Source organism: Pongo abelii, chromosome 3 (assembly GCF_028885655.2).
Source record: "Pongo abelii isolate AG06213 chromosome 3, NHGRI_mPonAbe1-v2.0_pri, whole genome shotgun sequence".
NCBI lineage: Eukaryota > Metazoa > Chordata > Mammalia > Primates > Hominidae > Pongo > Pongo abelii.
Window position 1 is genome coordinate 37,811,869 of NC_071988.2, and position 20,770 is coordinate 37,832,638.

The 20,770-nt window shown below is 39.5% G+C and overlaps 1 long non-coding RNA gene across 1 annotated transcript in view; it reads right to left on the reverse strand.

Moving 5' to 3' along the window:
* LOC129058949 (uncharacterized) overlaps positions 1-20,770 on the reverse strand; it is a 36,106-nt gene that overhangs the window by 14,264 nt on the left and 1,072 nt on the right. Inside the window, exon 2 of the long non-coding RNA XR_008524438.2 lies at positions 987-1,251. This is a non-coding gene — a long non-coding RNA (uncharacterized LOC129058949). The remainder of the gene's footprint in view (positions 1-986; positions 1,252-20,770) is intronic.

Consider the following 20,770-nt stretch of genomic DNA (forward strand, 5'->3'; position numbering starts at 1 on the left):
ACAGCAGCAGGATACATATTCTTCTCAAGCTTACATGGAGCATGCAGTAAGATAGACCACATTCTGGGCCATAAAGAGATGAACATGATGCCCATCACATAGTAAGTGCTTGAAAACTTTTGGCTCGAAACATACTCACTCAAATTAGAAATGATACTAACCATTTCTCAAAATCCATTGAGACTGTTCTTGGCACTTGACTTGCATTAGCTCTGATCAGTGCTTACAAGGTAAATATTATTGTACCCATTTTCCCAAATTCAATGTTAATGAGTTAGCAATATCTATAAAGTAGTAGACTGTGGCACTGTTTCAATAAGCTTTATTTGGTAATGATAATATTAATAAGATTATTATTAAAATAAATACCTAAGACTTATTTACCATTTATCATGTGCCAGCCACTATTTTAAAGATACACAAATTAGTCATTTAATCTTCACAATAACTTTATAAATTTGGTGCTATTTTTATCCCTGATCTTACCAATGAGGAAACTGAGGCTCAGAGGGATTAATTAGCTAGTAATTGGCAGTGCTGGATTCCATTCCAGGCAATCTGGCTCCGGAGTCTGTGCACTTAATCTGACTAGAGGAAAACCAGAAGCATTATTTTGTTTCCTTTCATCACAGTACTGCTTTACTGGATGAAGATTTTATTCACAGGTTGGGGAAGAACAGATCTTTCCCTGGCCTTTTTGCTTCTGAAAGCCAAGATTCCTCAAGGACAGTTTCTCTTTATTTATTCTCAGACAGCTTTCTAACGTTTTCATTATTGCTTTTGAGCCAGTGTGTGGGTGTGTGTGTGTGTGTACTGCTATAGTGTGTGTGTGTACTGCTATAGAAAAAGTGGAAACTTAGAAAAATATAAAGAATAAGCCTATTACTTTATATCCCACTCATAATCACCTAATACTTTGGTGTGTCTCCTCCTTCTATGCATGTTTTTTTTTTCCAAAAGCGGGGGTCACGTACAGTATCACGTACTTTTAAAGCCAGACCTGCAATCCTGTGCCCATTCCTGATATACGTCCATATTCACAGCATTTTGCTTACAGACACTTGCTTAGTTGGCATGGAGAACATTAGGAGTGAGTGAGGTTCCATTAGACCAACCCAAATTTTCCTACTCGTCTCCCTCCCTTTTCAACTGAGAGTGATTTCTATTTTTGCTCACTGTTAGCAGTGACATGTTTAATGGGAGCTGAATGACTGTGTCTTACAATCCAGAGGCAGAGCAAGCAGAATCCATCTAGAAAGTAACAGCAAAAAGGAAATCTGTTTAAGTCCAACCTCCCAACACTCATGGTACCCTCCTCCCCACCGCCTCTCCTTCAGAGCTTGGCACACATTGTGAACCTGTTTGCTAAAGTCTCACACTCCATTTCCTCTGATTTCCTACTTTGCCCCAGGTCCTTGGCTACACTAGAGCAAAGTTTACATTTACCAAGAGACAGGTTATAAAATGAAGAGCTCTTATATTTCATTTTGGGCATTTGTTTGGCATGGGATTACCTCCAAACCTTGTTTTTCCACAAACACCTAATGGAATCACTAATTAATTACCCCACTGAAGCAAGAACAATGTAAGAAAGGTGTATTTAGATTCAGCAGATAATCAAATCAGATCAGATTAATTTTGCTTAGATTTCTTTTCATATAGCACTTAAGAGTCTAATTCTGGCCTCAAAGCAAGCCATAAAATAGGTCACTTCAACAAAGCTAAAAAAAAAACAACTAGGTTGTTACACACCACTTGTGTGACGTGATGTGAGTAGTAAAACACTGATCCAATTTCAAGCAGATTAGCGTCACGATTTTCAGCAAAATCAAACATTTCAGCACTTGGTCTACCATGGAAGGGCTTTGGCCACAACTCACTGCTGGCGGTGATGGTGGGCAGGTAGTCGCCTTCCTAGAAAATGCTAACTGATGACCCTAAGACCCACTCTTGTAAAATGGCAGCTAATTGCCAGGCATCCTGTTTGTGGTTCCCAGACTGTTTCACTTTGCTTAAAGTCGAGTCACCTAGCCAGAGTAATTGCATGGGGTACAGCCAAGCCAATGGAAAGGCTTGCATTTAAGAGACTGCCGCCACTCTGGCCAGCCCCAGCCCAGCCCCAGCCCTAGGACAGGGTTGGCCCCAGCCCCACCTTATGAAGCTACTAATTGTCTTCAGGGAGGGATCCACAGAATGCTATACTAAAATGTCCTGTTAGGGCTTGTCACTCCTGAGACTAAGCTGGCCACTGCTGGGGCTTGTCTCTTGAGGCTATAAGGGTGAAACTAATTGCAACAGCTGTGGCCTAATGTGTCCCTAAGCACCTTTTTCATCTGATGGTAATGACAACAATGGAGAAAATAATATTAATATATCTAAAATGCTCAAGGATGTTTCCCCAAGGTTCAGCTGGGTGTGGTTTTGACCTAATCATGCCAGGATCACATGAAAACCATGCTGGTTAATTTTTAAACATTAACAATGACAGTTGACGGGCACATAATGACGGTCAAGAATTATATGTGTTTCTGAGCATTTATTTACTTAATCTTGTAAAAATTAAGCCATGACTTCTGCAACTCCTGGTCAAAGCAGGTAACTCCTTAAACACAAGTTATCTGCTTTGACCTTAACATGGTACACTGAAGTGTTTCTGTGAGTTGTGTGTGTTTCTAGGGTTTTATTTAATGAATCCAATAATTTCATGTTTGTTTTAATGTTTGATCACTTATTGCAAAGTTTAAGAGTTTTATATTACATAAAAATAACTGTAAGAACTCTATGAAACACAGAAAAAAAAATCCGCTGAGGCATTGGAGGAGACATTGAATGCATTCTGACTGAAATGCAAGTCTGCAAAATAGAAGGCAGAGAATTTTGAAAAGAGAATGGAATAACCAGAAATAATAAGAGCAAAAATGAGAGGATTCTGAATAAACAGAAATATGAAATATTAATAATTCCCAAGATGTAATCAGTGAGAAAGAATATAGCATAAGCAAAGTCTTTTATAAACAGGAGCCAGCTATCACACAGGTGCCAAACAAAAACATTAAAATTTGACATAATGAAAATGTTTCACTTGTTAAGTTTAACCTAAAGTGGCCGCTTTGTAAATTTGGCCTAAAGATGTCTCTGTACATAGTGAACTGTAACCTAACTGGATGTGTAGACAGATTATAACCTACTCTTGTGCCAACCACTGAATTTCAGCCAATCAAAGGTGGCCAACTGTTCAAATTGTGTTCAAGTAAGGCAAATGCCGACCTGTAACTAATCTGGCTGTTTCTGTACCTCACTTCCATTTTCTGTACATCACTGTCCTTTTTCTGTTCATAAATCTTCAACCACAAGGTAGCACTGGAATCTCTATGAACTTATTCTGGTTTGGGGGCTGCCCAATTCATGAATCATTCTTTGCTCAATTAAATTCTTTAAATTTGATTTGTCTGAGGTTTTTCTTTTAACACACTCAATCCATTGTGTGTAAGAGACAAGCCAGGCACCCACCAATCCCTTTTCCTTTTCCTCCTGGACACACAACTAGACTACATTTCCCAGACTTCCTTGCAGTTAGCTTTAGCCTTGTGCCTAAGTTCTGGTAATGGGATGTGAGTCAGAAGCCATGTTCACCAACTCCACGCCTGGCCAGGTGCCTCTCATGCAATCCGCCATGTCTTTTCTCTCTTTTCTCATCTACTAGCTAAATGCTGAGAATCCAGCACAGGACATCGAGGCTTAAGAGTATGGTGGAGGCCAGGTGCAGTGGCTCACACCTGTTAATCCCAGCACTTAGGGAGGCCGAGGCGGGCGGATCACCTGAGGTCAGGAGTTTAAAACCAGCCTGGCCAACGTGGTGAAAACTTGTCTCTACTAAAAATACAAAAATTTAGCCGACCATGTTGATGGGTCCCTGTAATCCCAGCTACTCGGGAGGCTGAGGTGGGAGAATCACCTGAACCCGGGAGACAGAGGTTGCAGTGAGCCGAGATCACTCCCAATCCAGCCTGGGCAACAAGAGCAAAACTCTGTCTCAAAAAAGTGGAGCTGCTAGGTAAAGGAGAAGACCCTCTGCCATGTTGGGCTGCAAGGTGAACAAGAGATAACTACTGGGCCAAGCCACTGAGATATGGGGCTAATACACACTGAGGAGTGATCTCTTAGATTGAAAGTACAAAACACATCCAAAGCAAATTGATAGGCTATGTACACCAGAGCAGAACTCTGTTACCATTGATGGTACAAGATTGCTTCACCTCTTATATTTATTCAGGGACAAATTTAAGTTGTTCTTTCAAAGATTTCATTATTAGACCCTCTAACATCTTGGACTTGAAAAGTAAAAGAGTCTTTATGATGTTTAGAATAAACTATTATAAACAAACATGTCATCATATTATGAATAACAGTTACATATAGTAAACACAGTTATAGTGTTTATTAAAGTCCAAAGAAAACATTTTATCTAATATCATGTAAGACAAAAGCACTAAATTTTATTGTACATCATCTCCTCTCAAACCTCTACACTTTCCCCTATGGGAATTTTCTGACTATCCATGACTTCAAGTACAATCTATGTGTTGGCGACACTCAGATCTACATCTGCAGTCCAGATCTGTATCTCTAACCCAGATTTTTCTCAAGATGTGAACCATGTATCCAGTTGCTTCCTGGGAATTTTCACTTGGGTGCCCAACATAACAGGAATCCAAATGCATAAGTCATTGAGCTACAAAGGACTAGTAGAAATTACCTTTATTGGATACTGCAGATTATCTCCTTAGTATTAATTTCCCTTCACTTTTGCATTTTCTTCCTTCCAAAGAGAACACAGTTTTAGTTCATGTACGTATGCCTGTCCAGCCAACAATGTCCCTAGGGGAAGCTGACCCCACTCTCAACTCCAGGGGTGATCTGTTTAGGCTAAGGATAGTGTATTTGGTTCAGGACTGAACCAAATGTGCCAATGACAGTTGTAGAGGTGTCTGCTGGAAGGGCTCTGGGAAAAGTTTCCTTACTCCTTAGAAAGAACTGCAAGAAAAGACAGGAAAGAGGGACCCGTGAAAGTGGGGAGGGGAAGCAACAAGGAAAAGCAGGCATAGAGTACAGCCCAGAGATTCAGTGCACGTGTTCTTATGCTAGATTGCCTGGGTTTGAGTCTACCACTTACAAATTATGTACCTTCAGCAAATTACTTAGTTTTTCAATGTCTCAGTTTTTTTCATTTGTAAAATGAGTTTTGAGGGAGAAAGCAAATGAGTTAATGTATGCAATGTAAACTCACTTTGTAAGCACCATATGACTCTTGCTAATTATTATGTTGCTCTGAATGTTATTTGCTTACAACTGCTAGCATCATCTTGCTATAAGCCTGAGGATTACATAAACTCCAAGGATGCAAGAAAATTTGAAGCAACGTTCTTAAAAAATCCACTGAAGCAAAAAAAAGACAAAAAGAAAAGAAAGAACCTGAGTCTTCAGTGACGTGGCTGTCAGGATCATTCAACCCTCTACCCTGCTATGCAGCCTATCATATAGGATTAGAAACTCCCTTACTGTTCAAGCCTTATTGTTTGGATTAAGTTTTCTGTTACTTGCAGCCAAATGCATCAACTTGACACATTAAAACTAGTATAGGGCTGTCAAACTTTCTGAAACCATGGAATCTTTTTTTTAAAAATTATTAATAACATGAGTACAAAACTGAATTTTTCCTATTAAAGAATGAAAACATTTTAGATAAGGTTAAAGTCCTTTCTGATTAACCATCTCCAATTCTCTTCCACTTCTTTTCCCATCCCCAGAGGTAACCACAGTGTACATCTTTTGTATGTGTTCTTTTATAATTTTTAATTTACTTATATAGATACCTGTATCCAAGGAAAATACATAGCATTGTTTGTATGTGTTAATGTAAGTGGTTTTATATTGTTGTCAAGTTGCTTCTTCAGTCAACAATGCATTTTACAGAGGTAGCTATATTAGTGTATTGATCAACTTTGTTTTTTTGTAACTGTTACAAAGTATTTCAAAGTGTTAATGTTCAACAGCTTATTTAGCCAACCACCAACTGATGGGCTATTATGTTTTTTCAGTTTTATCTTATCTTTTTGTTTGTTTGTTTTTGTTTTGTTTTGTTTTGTTTGAGATGGAGTCTCGCTCTGCTGCCCAGGTTGGAGTGCAATAGCACAATCTCGGCTCACTGCAACCACTGCCTCCCAGATTCAAGCAATTTTCCTATCTCAGGTGTCCCACCTGTAGCTGGGACTACAGGTGTGCACCACCATGCCTGGCTAATTTTTTGTATTTTTGGTAGAGACAAGGTTTCACCATGTTGGCCAGGCTGGTCTTGAACTTCTGACCTCAAGTGATCCTCCCCACTTGGCCTCCCAAAGTGCTGGGATTACAGGCATGAGCCACCATGCTCAGCCATATCTTTATGTTTTTTAATCCAATCTGACTGTATCTGATTTTCAATGCAGTTGTGTATCTTTTTTAAAATATATTTTCTCCCAATTATATGGCCTTGGTATGAGAAGAGGAGAGATACAGCAGGCACTCAATTCACCATCTTGAAACCAGAAGTTGTGTCAACCATGAAATCTTTGTATATTTAAATGTTTTAAGTTGTAATAATACGTGTGTGTATTAAAATGGTGCTAGAATATGCCAAAGTAAATGAATTATTCATGAAGCTATCCAGATAAGAACATTGGGGTGATAGCCTTGGAGGTTATAATAAGCTTTTCTCTTTTTTACAAAGATTTAATTTAAGGGTTAATAAAACAAACTGCTAATTTCATTGACCATTAATGAAATTAAACCACTAATGAAGTAAAACTATTCATCTAATTTACTAAACTTCATTCAAGTAAACTTACTAAAGTTGAAAAAAGTTTATTAAATTCAAACTGATGACATTAGGTTATTTCTGAACTCAGGTTCTATTTTCTTGTGTACTGTCAAATAGCATTCTTATATTCATTTGTTACTAAGTATACCCAAGTATAAGAAAAGCAATGATTAACATTTGTTTATCTTTTCATAAATTCATTTATCTAATTTACTATTTATTAGTAAATGATGAATAGTAAATTATTCATCTAATTTACTGAATTCAAGTTTAGTAAATTACTTCATTCAAGTTTAGTAAATTACTTCAATTTAGTAAATTCAGTAAATTCATCTAATTTACTAAACTTCATTCAAGTTTAGTAAATTTACTTGAATGAAGTTTAGTAAATTAGATGAATAGTTTACTGTTCATCATTTACTAATGAATAGTAAATTAGATAAATGAATTTACCAAAAGATAAATAAATGTTAATCATTGCTTTTCCTATACTTGGATAGACTTAGTAACAAATCTACTAATAATGAATATAAGAGTGCTATTTGACAATACTCAAGAAAATAGAACCTAAGTTCGGAGATAACCTAATCTCATCAATTTGAACCATGAAAATAATTCAGCAATTCTACAAAATTTTCAAGGCCTAGATGTAATTTGGTAAAAACCTCCAAGCACCCACAGCTTGTACAAAACAGTTACGAAACTCACTCTCAGTTTTAATGATTTTCAAACTATTTTTAACAGGGTCTCTGTGGCTCCTACAGTGACTTTGGATCCACTTGGGAAGATAAGGAATGGAAAAGAGAAGAAATGTGGCTTCAGCCATGCCCTCACCTCAACCAAACAACCTCACTTTTCATGAGTTCTATATAAGGTTTCACTTGAAAAACTAATTCAGCTACCAAAAAAAAAAAAAAAGAGAGAGATGATCTCTTCTACCATTTCTATCTCCAGTAAAGCTAATCCTAAATCCTTCACAGGCATGTAACATGTATCCTCTTTCAAATGGCTTCAGAAAAGGGAATTTCTTTCACATCCCAGAGATGCCCATATCTTGATTAGGAAATTCTTCAGTGTTTCCAGCCCAGTTCCTTTAAACTCAGCTTTCTCCGGTCATGCATCAATTTCATAGCAACCCTCATGTATTCGAGGATGATTATTTGGCTGCCCCTCAGCCTTCCCTGCTTCAGGCCAAATCAATCCTACTTCTTTTAATCCCTCTGTACAGATTCTACTTCCCAGCATTTTTTGATCATCTCTGTAGGGTCCTTTTCTCTCTGAAACTTCTCCAAATTTCTTATATCTCTCTCCAATTACTGAAGCAAAAACCACATACCATAAAGTTGAGCACAATGGAAAAGAAAAGCCATCCTTCCACATAGCTCCTTTAGGCTTTAATTTGATTCTTCTCCTGCCCTTCAAGATCACTTTGATGATGGTGGTGAATTCAAGATGGCAACAAACTCTTTGACACTTCCCATCAAGAGATATGGTTAATTTCACCTGCTCTTGAATCATGGCTGGCCTGTGACCAACACAGAATGGCAGAAGTAATACTATGCAAGGTTTGGCCTTCACCTTTAACAGGACCGGCAACTTCCACTTTGACTTCTTAGAACACTTGCTCTGGCAGAGGCCAGCCAGCATGTAAAAAATCAGACCACCCTGAGATCTCCATGCTGTAAGAAAGCCCAAGCTAGCCATGTGGAGAGGCCACTATGAAAAGTGATGATCCACCAGCTCTCAGGTCTTCCAGCCATGTCAATCTTCAGAATCATGGGAGAATACTGAATGCTATGTTATACCACTATGTTTTCAGGTGGTTTATTATACAAAATAACCAGAATGATGCGCCTTTTTGTTTTTCAGCTTTATGATTTGTTTCCTTTCCCCCTTCCAGAGATCTTCCTGGACATTGGCCTTAAGGGCCTTAAAACTAAATGGGCGCAGCCTAAGGGTTCTACCATGAATTAACCCTATCTTATCTACCAACAAAAGTGATGATTTCCCCTGCTTGCCTTCTAGTTTTTTTGCTTTGTGTCTTTTAAAAAATCATTTTACAAGAATATCTCAACAAATAGTGCCCATCAATGAGAATTTCTCTTGTATATATATATTCTGCTTTCCTTAAAACAGTGTTTCTAAGATGGCCAAATAGGAACAGCTCCAGTCTACAGCTCGCAGCATGAGTGATGCAGAAGATGGGTGATTTCTGCATTTCCAACTGAGGTACCGGGTTCATCTCACTGGAGCTTGTCAGACAGTGGGTGCAGGACAGTGGGTGCAGCGCACCAAGCATGAGCTGAAGCAGGGCAAGGCATTGCCTCACCCAGGAAGCACAAGGGATCAGGGAAATCCCTTTCACAGCCAAGCAAAGCTGTGACAGATGGCAGCTGGAAAATTGGGTCTCTCCCACCATAATACTGTGCTTTTCCAATGGTCTTAGCAAACAGCACACCAGGAGATTATATCCCGCGCCTGGCTCAGAGGGTCCTGTGCCCATGGAGCCTCACTCATTGCTAGCACAGCAGTCTGAGATCAAACTGCAGGGCGGCAGCCAGGCTGGGGGAGGGGCGCCCACCATTGCTGAGGCTTGAGTAGGTAAACAAAGCAGCCAGGAAGCTCGAACTGGGTGGAGCCCACCACAGATCAAGGAGGCCTGCCTGCCTCTGTAGACTCCACCTCTGGGGCAGGGCATAGCCCAGCAAAAGGCAGCAGAAACCTCTGCAGACTTAAATGTCCCTGTCTGACAGCTTTGAAGAGAGTAGTGGTTCTCCCAGCATGGAGTTTGAGATCTGAGAACAGACAGACTGCCCCCTCAAGTGGGTCTCTGACCCCTGAGTAGCCTATCTGGGAGGCACCCCCTAGTAGGGGCAGACTGACACCTCACATGGCCAGGTACCCCTCTGAGATGAAACCTCCAGAGGAACAATCAGACAGCAACATTTGCTGTTCAGCAATATTCGCTGTTCTGCAGCCTCCGCTGCTGATACCCAGGCAAACAGGGTCTGGAGTGGACCTCCAGCAAACGCCAACAGACCTGCAGCTGAGGGTCCTGACTGTTAGAAGGAAAACTAACAAACAGAAAGGACATCCACACCAAAACCCCATCTGTACGTCACCATCACCAAAGACCAAAGGTAGGTAAAACCACAAAGATGGAGAAAATACAGAACAGAAAAACTGAAAATTCTAAAAATCAGAGCACCTCTCCTCTTCCAAAGGAACACAGCTCCTCACCAGCAACAGAACAAAGCTGGACAGAGAATGACTTTGAAGAGTTGAGAGAAGAAGGCTTCAGACAATAAAACTTCTACGAGCTAAAGGGGAAAGTTTGAACCCATTGCAAAGATGGGTTAAAAACCTTGAAAAAAGATTAGACGAAAGGCTAACTAGAATAACCAATGCAGAGAAGTCCTTAAAGGTCCTGATGCAGCTGAAAACCACCGCACAAGAACTACGTGACGAATGAACAAGCTTCAGTAGCCGATTTGATCAACTGGAAGAGAGGGTATCAGTGATGGAAGATCAAATGAATGAAATTAAGCGAAAAGAGAAGTTTAGATTAAAAAGAATAAAAAGAAATGAACAAAGCCTCCAAGAAATATGGGACTATGTGAAAAGACCAAATCTACGTCTGATTGGTGTACCTGAAAGTGACGGGGAGAATGGAACCAAGTTGGAAAACACTCTGCAAGATATTATCCAGGAGAACTTCCCCAATCTAGCAAGGCAAGCCAACATTCAAATTTGGGAAATACAGGGAACACCACAAAGATACTCCTCGAGAAGAGCAACTCCAAGACACATAATTGTCAGATTCACCAAAGTTGAAACGAAGGAAAAAATGTTAAGGGCAGCCAGAGAGAAAGCTTGGGTTACCCACAAAGGGAAGCCCATCAGACTAACAGCTGATCTCTCAGCAGAAACTCTACAAGCCAGAAGAGAGTGGGGGCCAATATTCAACATTCTTAAAGAAAAGAATTTTCAACCCAGAATTTCATATCCAGCCAAATTAAGCTTCATAAGTGAAGGAGAAATAAAATACTTTTCAGACAAGCAAATGCTGAGATTTTGCGACCACCAGGCCTGCCCTACAAGAGCTCCTGAAGGAAGCACTGAACATGGAAAGGAACAACCGGTATCAGCCACTGCAAAAACATGCCAAATTGTAAAGACCATCGAGGCTAGGAAGAAACTGCATCAACTGACAAGCAAAATAAAAAGCTAACATCATAATGACAGGATCAAATTCACACATGACAATATTAACCTTAAATGTAAATGGGCTAAATGCTCCAATTAAAAGACACAGACTGGCAAATTGGATAAAGACTCAAGACCCATCAGTGTGCTGTATTCAGGAAACCCATCTCACATGCAGAGACACACATAGGCTCAAAATAAAGGGATGGAGGAAGATCTACCAAGCAAACGGAAAACAAAAAAAGGCAGGGGTTGCAATCCTAGCCTCTGATAAAACAGACTTTAAACCAACAAAGATCAAAAGAGACAAAGAAGGCCATTACATAATGGTAAAGGGATCAATTCAACAAAAAGAGCTAACTATCCTAAATATATATGCACCCAATACAGGAGCACCCAGATTCATAAAGCAAGTCCTTAGAGACCTACAAAGAGACTTAGACTCCCACACAATAATAATGGGAGACTTTAAAACCCCACTGTCAACATTAGACAGATCAACGAGACAGAAAGTTAACAAGGATATCCAGGAATGGAACTCAGCTCTGCACCAAGCAGAACTAATAGACATCTACAGAACTCTCCACTTCAAATCAACAGAATGTACATTCTTCTCAGCACCACACCACACGTATTCCAAAATTGACCACATAGTTGTAAGTAAAGCGCTCCTCAGCAAACATAAAAGAATGGAAATTATAACAAACTGTCTCTCAGACCACAGTGCAATCAAACTAGAACTCAGGATTAAGAAACTCCCTCAAAACCGCTCAACTACATGGAAACTGAACAACCTGCTCCTGAATGACTACTGGGTACATAACGAAATGAAGGCAGAAATAAAGATGTTCTTTGAAACCAACAAGAACAAAGACACAACATACCAAAATCTCTGGGACACATTCAAAGCAGTGTGTAGAGGGAAATTTATAGCACTAAATGCCCACAAGAGAAAGCAGGAAAGATCTAAAACTGACACTCTAACATCACAATTAAAAGAACTAGAGAAGTAAGAGCAAACACATTCAAAAGCTAGCAGAAGGCAAGAAATAACTAAGATCAGAGCAAAACTGAAGGAAATAGAGACACAAAAAACCCTTCAAAAAATCAATGAATCCAGGAGCTGGTTTTTTGAAAAGATCAACAAAATTGATAGACCGCTAGCAAGACTAATAAAGAAGAAAAGAGAGAAGAATCAAATAGAAGCAATAAAAAACAATAAAGGGGATATCACCACCGATCCCACAGAAATACAAACTACCATCAGAGAATACTATAAACACCTCTACACAAATAAACTAGAAAATCTAGAAGAAATGGATAAATTCCTTGACACATACACCCTCCCAAGACTAAACCAGGAAGAAGTTGAATCTCTGAATAGACCAATAACAGGCTCTGAAATTGAGGCAATAATTAATAGCTTACCAACCAAAAAAAATCCAGGACCAGATGGATTCACAGCCGAATTCTACCAGAGGTACAAGGAGGAGCTGGTACCATTCCTTCTGAAACTATACCAATCAATAGAAAAAGAGGGAATCCTCCCTAACTCATTTCATGAGGCCAGCATCATCCTGATACCAAAACCTGGCAGAGACACAACCAAAAAAGAGAATTTTAGACCAATATCCCTGATGAACAACAACGCAAAAATCCTCAATAAAATACTGGCAAACCGAATCCAGCAGCACATCAAAAAGCTTATCCACCATGATCAAGTGGGCTGCATCCCTGGGATGCAAGGCTGGTTCAACATATGCAAATCAATAAACGTAATCCAGCATATAAACCACATGATTATCTCAATAGATGCAGAAAAGGCCTTCAACAAACTTCAACAGCCCTTCATGCTAAAAGCTCTCAATAAATTAGGTATTGATGGGATGTATCTCAAAATAATAAGAGCTATCTATGACAAACCCACAGCCAATATCATACTGAACGGGCAAAAACTGGAAGCATTCCCTTTGAAAACTGGCACAAGACAGGGATGCCCTCTCTCACCACTCCTATTCAACATAATGTTGGAAGTTCTGGCCAGGGCAATCAGGCAGGAGAAAGAAATAAAGGGTATTCAATTAGGAAAAGAGGAAGCCAAATTGTCCCCGTTTGCAGATGACATGATGGCATATTTAGAAAACCCCTTCATCTCGGGCCAAAATCTCCTTAAGCTGATAAGCACCTTCAGCAAAGTCTCAGGATACAAAATCAATGTGCAAAAATCACAAGCATTCCTATACTCCAATAACAGACAGAAAGCCAAATCATGAGTGAACTCCCATTCACAATTGCTTCAAAGAGAATAAAATACCTAGGAATCCAACTTACAAGGGATGTGAAGGACCTCTTCAAGGAGAACTACAAACCACTGCTCAAGGAAATAAAAGAGGACACAAACAAATGGAAGAACATTCCATGCTCATGGATACGAAGAATCAATATTGTGAAAATGGTCATACTGCCCAAGGTAATTTATAGATTCAATGCCATCCCCACCAAGCTACCAATGGCTTTCTTCACAGAATTGGAAAAAACTACTTTAAAGTTCATATGGAACCAAAAAAGAGCCCGCATTGCCAAGTCAGTCCTAAGCCAAAAGAACAAAGCTGGAGGCATCATGCTACCTGACTTCAAACTATACTACAAGGCTACAGTAACCAAAACAGCATGGTACTGTTACCAAAACAGAGATATAGACCAATGGAACAGAACAGAGCCCTCAGAAATAATACCACACATCTACAACCATCTGATCTTTGACAAACCTGACTAAAACAAGAAATGGGGAAAGGATTCCCTATTTAATAAATGGTGCTGGGAAAACTGGCTAGCCATATGTAGAAAGCTGAAACTGGATCCCTTCCTTACACCTTATACAAAAATTAATTCAAGATGGATTAAAGACTTAAATGTTATACCTAAAACCATAAAAACCCTAGAAGAAAACCTAGGCAATACCATTCAGGACATAGGCATGGGCAAGGACTTCAGGTCTAAGACACCAAAAGCAATGGCAACAAAAGCCAAAATTGACAAATGGGATCTAATTAAACTAAAGAGTTTCTGCACAGCAAAAGAAACTATCATCAGAGTGAACAGGCAACCTACAGAATGGGAGAAAATTTTTGCAATCTACTCATCTGACAAAGGGCTAATATCCAGAATCTACAAAGAACTCAAACAAATTTACAAGGAAAAAAAACGAACAACCTCATCAAAAAGTGGGCAAAGGATATGAACAGACACTTCTCAAAAGAAGACATTTATGCAGCCAAAAGACACAGGAAAAAATGCTCATCATCACTGGCCATCAGAGAAATGCAAATCAAAACCACAATGAGATACCATCTCACACCAGTTAGAATGGCAATCATTAAAAAGTCAGGAAACAACAGGTGCTGGAGAGGATGTGGAGAAATAGGAACACTTTTACACTGTTGGTGGGACTGTAAACTAGTTCAACCATTGTGGAAGTCAGTGTGGCGATTCCTCAGGGATCTAGAACTAGAAATACCATTTGACCCAGCCATCCCATTACTGGGCATATACCCAAAGGAATATAAATCATGCTGCTATAAAGACACATGCACAGGTATGTTTACTGTGGCACTACTCACAATAGCAAAGACTTGGAACCAACCCAAATGTCCAACAATGATAGACTGGATTAAGAAAATGTGGCACATATACACCATGGAATACCATGCAGCCATAAAAAAGGATGAGTTCATGTTCTTTGTAGGGACATGGATGAAGCTGGAAACCATCATTCTCAGCAAACTATTGCAAGGACAAAAAACCAAACACCGCATGTTCTCACTCATGGGTGGGAATTGAACAATGAGAACACTTGGACACAGGAAGGGGAATATCACACACCAGGGCCTGTTGTGGGGTGGGGGGAGGGGGGAGGGATAGCATTAGGAGATATACCTAATGTAAATGACGAGTTAATGGGTACAGCACACCAACATGGCACATACATACATATGTAACAAACCCACACGCTGTGCACATGTACCCTAGAACTTAAAGTATAATACAAAATATATACATATATAAAATTAAAAAAGAACAGTGAGAGAAAGGGTAAATAAACATGATACATCCACAAGATAACATATTTAAAAAAAAAAAACAGAAAAACAGTGTTTCTGTCTTCCAATTATAGCTTATTTCCCAAAGCTGACCAAGTTCTCTGATGTAGATGAAGTTACAAAGTCTAGCACATTTTTTAAGTAGAGCAACATGCTTGTACTGTTCGATATTCACAAGGATTTTTAATTCTATGAAGTAGATCTATAACTTAAGGGCTTTCCTGAGTCATAAAGGAAATTATAGCTGGGGAATGATGTTGCCAGTTTAAAACCCAGGTGTTTTAATTAATTCACAGGTTAGAAGATAGTATCAACAACAGGGAATGTGGGCAGTTTCTTTGAACTGAGTTCCTTTAAACTACACATTTGTAGAGAATCATTCATTTGTGCAAGAAGGTATAATCATCCTTCCAACGGTGTGACCGGGAGCCGGGGACACACAGGAGATGAGGTCATCCTTCCCCACCAGGCAGTGGAGTTTTGTTGTTGTGCCCCAAGAATCACAAACAATAGAAAACAAATTTATGTTTCAAAGTTCCCCTCACTATACATTACCTGAGAGTCCAGTTTGACAATAACATATCATAGAAATAAGAAAAAGTTCAAAAACCAAGCACTTAATCTCCCCCAGCAGTCTTAAATCAGTCTAAATCAGCAGTCTAAAACAGACTGATTTAGGGGGTTGGTTGCTCAGATGGAGTAGGACATAAGACCCATGGGTTAATTGGTACCCTGTCACCTCATGGAAAAGGTTGTTTGGATCTGTCTACCTGAATAAAGTAACCGCAGAAAGAAAATAAATAAATGAGACATAGTGTTAGTATCAGCTATAGTGAGCAGCATCAAAAATATCTATTGTAAGTAATTGTTAAAAAAATTGTAACTTTTATTTTAGGTTCAGGGGTACATATGTAGGTTTGTTATATAGGTAAACTCATGACTCAGGGGTTTGCTGTATAGATTAATTTGTCACTTGGTTACTAAGCATAGTACCCAACAGGGTTTTTTTTTGTTTTGTTTTTTGTTTTTTGTTTTGTCTAAACCTCTCCCTCCTCCCACCTCCTACCCTCAAGGAGGACCCAGCGTCTGTTATTCCCCTCTTTCTGTTCATGTGTTCTCATCATTTAGCTTCCACTTATAAGTGAGGACATGTGCTATTTGGTTTTCTGTTCATGCATTAGTTTACTAAGGATAATGGCCTCCAGTTCCATCCAGGTTCCTGCAGAGGACATGATCTTATTCTTTTTTATGGCTGCATAGTATTCCGTGGTATATATGCACCACATTTTCTTTATCCAGTCTACTGTTGTAGGGCATTTAGGTTAATTCCATGTTTATGCTACTGTCAATAGTGCTGCAGTGAATATATGCATGCATGTGTCTTTATGGTAGAATCATTTCTATTGTTTTGGATATATATGCAGTAGTGGGATTGCTGGGTCAAATGGTAGTTCTGGTTTTAGTTCTTTGAGGAATCACCACACTGCTTTCCACAATGGTTGAACTAATTTACACTCCCACTAGCAGTGAATAAGCGTTCCCTTTTCTCTGCAACCTCACCAGCATCTGTTATTTTTTGACTTTTTTGACAATAGCCATTCTGACTGGTGTGAGATGGTATCTCATTGCGGTTTTTATTTGCATTTCTGTAATGATTAGTGATATTGAGCATTTTTCATATTTTTGTTGGCCACATGTATGTCTTCTTTTGAAAAGTGTCTGTTTGTGTCCTTTGCCCATTTTTTAATGGGGTTGTTTGGTTTTTGCTTCTACGTTTAAGTTTCTTGTAGATTCTGGATATTAGACCTTCATCAGATGTATATTTTACAAATATCTTCTCCCATTCTGTAGGTTGCCTTTTTTACTCTGTTGAAAGTTACTCTTACTGTGCAGAAGCACTTTAGTTTAATTTGTCAATTTTTTCTTTTGTTGCAATTGCTTTTGCCATTTTCATCATGAAATCTTTGCCAGTTTCTATGTCCAAAATGGTATTTCCTAGGTTATCTTCCAGGTTTTTATAGTCTTAGGTTTTACATTTAGGTCTTTAATCCATCTTGAGTTGATTTTTGTATACTGTGAAAGGAAGAGGTCCAGCTTCAATCTTCTGCATATGGCCAGCCAGTTATCCCAGCACCATTTGCTGAATAGAGAGTCCTTTCCGCATGCTTGTTTTCGTCAGTTTTGTCAAAGATCAGATTGTTGTAGGTGTGTGGCTTTATTTCTGGGCTCTCACAGAATGAGAAAAAACTATTTTAAAATTCATATGGAACCAAAAAAGTGCCCAAACAGCCAAGGCAATCCTAAGCAAAAAGAACCAAGCTGGGGGAATCACACTGCCCAACTTCAAACTGTACTGCAAGGCTACTGTAACAAAAACAGCATGGCACTGATACAAAAACAGACATGTAGACCAATGTAAGCACTTTTTAAAGCTTATCATTTGCCTTATAAGTTAGTTATTATACTATATTTATTTATATATTGTATATTATTTATTATATGGTATATTAATATGTACATATATTTATATTTACAATTATTTTTTAACTTATGGAAGTTTTATTTATTCAGACACATAGATCCATCTTCTCCTTTAGGGTTTCCATCTTTGATATTGTTTAGACAGACAGTCACCAAATAAAAAGCCACCTTCCATAAAGTGCTTGTAGCCATGGTCTCTCTTCCTGGAGCAAGTCCATCTTTAAGGTGAGTAGATCTCACCCTAGGCTTCTGGGTTGACATTATCTGGGGCAGTGGGGACTACATTAAAACCTCACTTATTTTATTGGCCAAGACAGGTATACACTCTCCTTTAATTTGGTTGCCTTTGGCAGACATGCCTTGTGTTTGTCCCTGGGCCCTCCCAGCCCCATTATTATTGTTATTATTATTATTTTATTTTATTTTATTTTTGAGACGGAATCTCGCTCTGTCGCCCAGGCTGGAGTGCAGTGGTGTGATCTCGGCTCACTGCAAGTTCCGTCTTCCGGGTTCACGCCATTCTCCTGCCTCAGCCTCCCGAGTAGCTGGGACTACAGGCGCCTGCCACCACGCCCGGCTAATTTTTTTTGCATTTTTAGTAGAGACGGGGTTTCACCGTGTTAGCCAGGATGGTCTGGATCTCCTGACCTCCTGATCCACCTGCCTCGGCCTCCCAAAGTGCTGGGATTACAGGCGTGAGCCACCGCGCCCGGCCCCCGGCCCCATTATTTTTGCACCTGGTCACTTCCCACTGAAGTTACCCACCTGGCCCTTGCAGGTATGTGCATAGGAAGCCTGGCTGCACAGGACCTCCTGACCGGAGAAGAAACAGAACTCAATCAGAAAAATCCGAGGGAAGTACTCTGACCCAGCTTAGGTAGCTATGGCTAGAAGGTTGGGGTCTGTTTCCAGAAGAAAGGGGAGAGAGAGAGGAAAAGGAGTGAGGCAAAGGAGAGCTATCATATTGCTCCTGTAATACGACAGTATCAGTATTGCTCCTGCTGCTGGACTCTCCAAGTATGTCATCAGTCCAGCTCTGTAAGAGAGGACCTAATTGAGTGGGCTAGCCACTATTATTCCAGAGAGGCAGAGACAAGTATAACTACATAAGCTATTGACCAACTAAAGAATGAATATTCTTAGGTCCAATGCCCTCCCTCAGTCTAATCCTCAGAAGTCAACAGGGCAGGGCCTTGGAATACAGGCATGATGGCCTACACATGAGGAAGTGCTCAGAAGGGGCTGTGGGTATGGTAAGCATCCTTTGGCTTTGTCTGAGTGAGCATTGTAACTGGCATGCACCTGCTTAACAGGTCCAATATGTCACTTACAAACTGCCAAGAACTATACTAATCATACTGTTTTGCTTAATTTTCTTAATAGCTTTTGAGGCAAGGCTCGTTGTTCTCATTTTCTAAGACACATGAGAGCAAATATATATTTTAAACTATTAGGACAAGACTTTAGAATCTGGCTGGTATTGTAAGATCACAATAAGTATTGTTATCAACTCAATTCAGTGAGACACAGTGATCTTAACTTTCCAGCAATGCACAATATTTTAACACTCAACCAACCCTAAACAAGGTCATGGCTAACAGCAGCACAAACACCCAGCAGATTCAGCACCAAAAGCAACATTGTGAGATTAAGTATCAAAGAGTTCCTAAGGGTGTCCTCTTAGTCCGTTCAGGCTGCTATAACAAAACGCCATAAACTAGGTGGCTTACAAACAACAGAAATTCATTTCTCACAGTTCTGGAAGCTGAGAAGTCCAAGATCGAGGTGCTACCAGATTCAGTAAAGGTCAATTTCTCACTGTGTCGTCAAATGATGGAAAGGAAGAACTCTGGTCTCTTCAGCCCTTTATAATATAAAGGTCCATCCTCATGACCTAATCATGTTCAAAAGGCCCCACCTCCTAATACCATCACCTGAGGAGTTAGGATTTCAACATATGAATTTTTGTGAGGGAGACACAAACATTTAGACCATAACAGATTTTATGTTTAAAAATTCAAAAATTTGCAGAAGGAAGTATGGATTTTATTTTGAGGTAGTAGATCACCTTCATTAAGCAAAAATCTTTGTAAAATAATTAATTCACTACCAAGTCCCCTACATTTGTCTCATCAGTAAGAATGAGAATAATCAGTTATCACCTCCCATAAACCCATCGTCTCATAAACCCTACAGCTTGGCCAGCCCCATGATTTAGCAAACTAAGGAGTCCATTTAATTTTGATAGTGTTATGGTTCATAACTAGTTCTAAAACTAGAAGACTGGAGAAAGACACATGACTAGAAGGAGGTTCCATGAAGCTACAAAATATGGTAGAAATTGGTTATACCCTAAGGAGAACACAGAAACACAGTGGCCAAAAAGCTGCTGTCTCTGAAAACATCTCATAGGCTTTTAGAAAAGCAGAGTCAGGGAGATTCATAGACAGTCTGAATTTCTTTTCTTTTTTAAGAGACAGGGTCTCACTCTGTCACCAAGACTGGAGTGCAGTGGTGTGATCATGGCTCACTGCAGCCTCAAACTCCTAGGCTCAAATGACTTTTCCGTTTCAGCCTCTGGAGTAGCTGGGGCTATACGAGTGTACCACCACGGCTGGCTATTTTTAATTTTTTTTTTTTTTTTTGTAGAGATGTGGGTCTCACTGTGTTGCCCAGGCTAGTCTCGAACTCTTGGGCTCAAGTGATTCTCCTGCCTCGGTCTCCCAAATCCCTGGGATTACAGGCATAAGCCACCATGACTGACCACAGTCTGAATCTCATAGAGGAAATATTTCTATCCAGAATAGGGCCTTGGGACCTCTAACAACTTATGCAGCAAAACGTAGCCTCTCTAGACTGCAAGCCCACCCACACTAGTCAAAAAGTTAGCATCTGTCAGTTCTCTGCGGTCCATTCTGGGGAAGAATTATGCCACAGCAAATTCTTTTTTTAGTGTGTTCACCTTTTACATTATGAAAATGGTTCAAGTTAATGTAAGAAAATTTAGAAAATAATAGTAGAGAGAAGAATAAAAGAAATCACCTATAGTCCCACTACCCAGATAACCACTTTTTTTTTTTTTTTTTTTTTTTTTTAGAGAAGGAGTTTTACCATGTTGCCCAGGCTG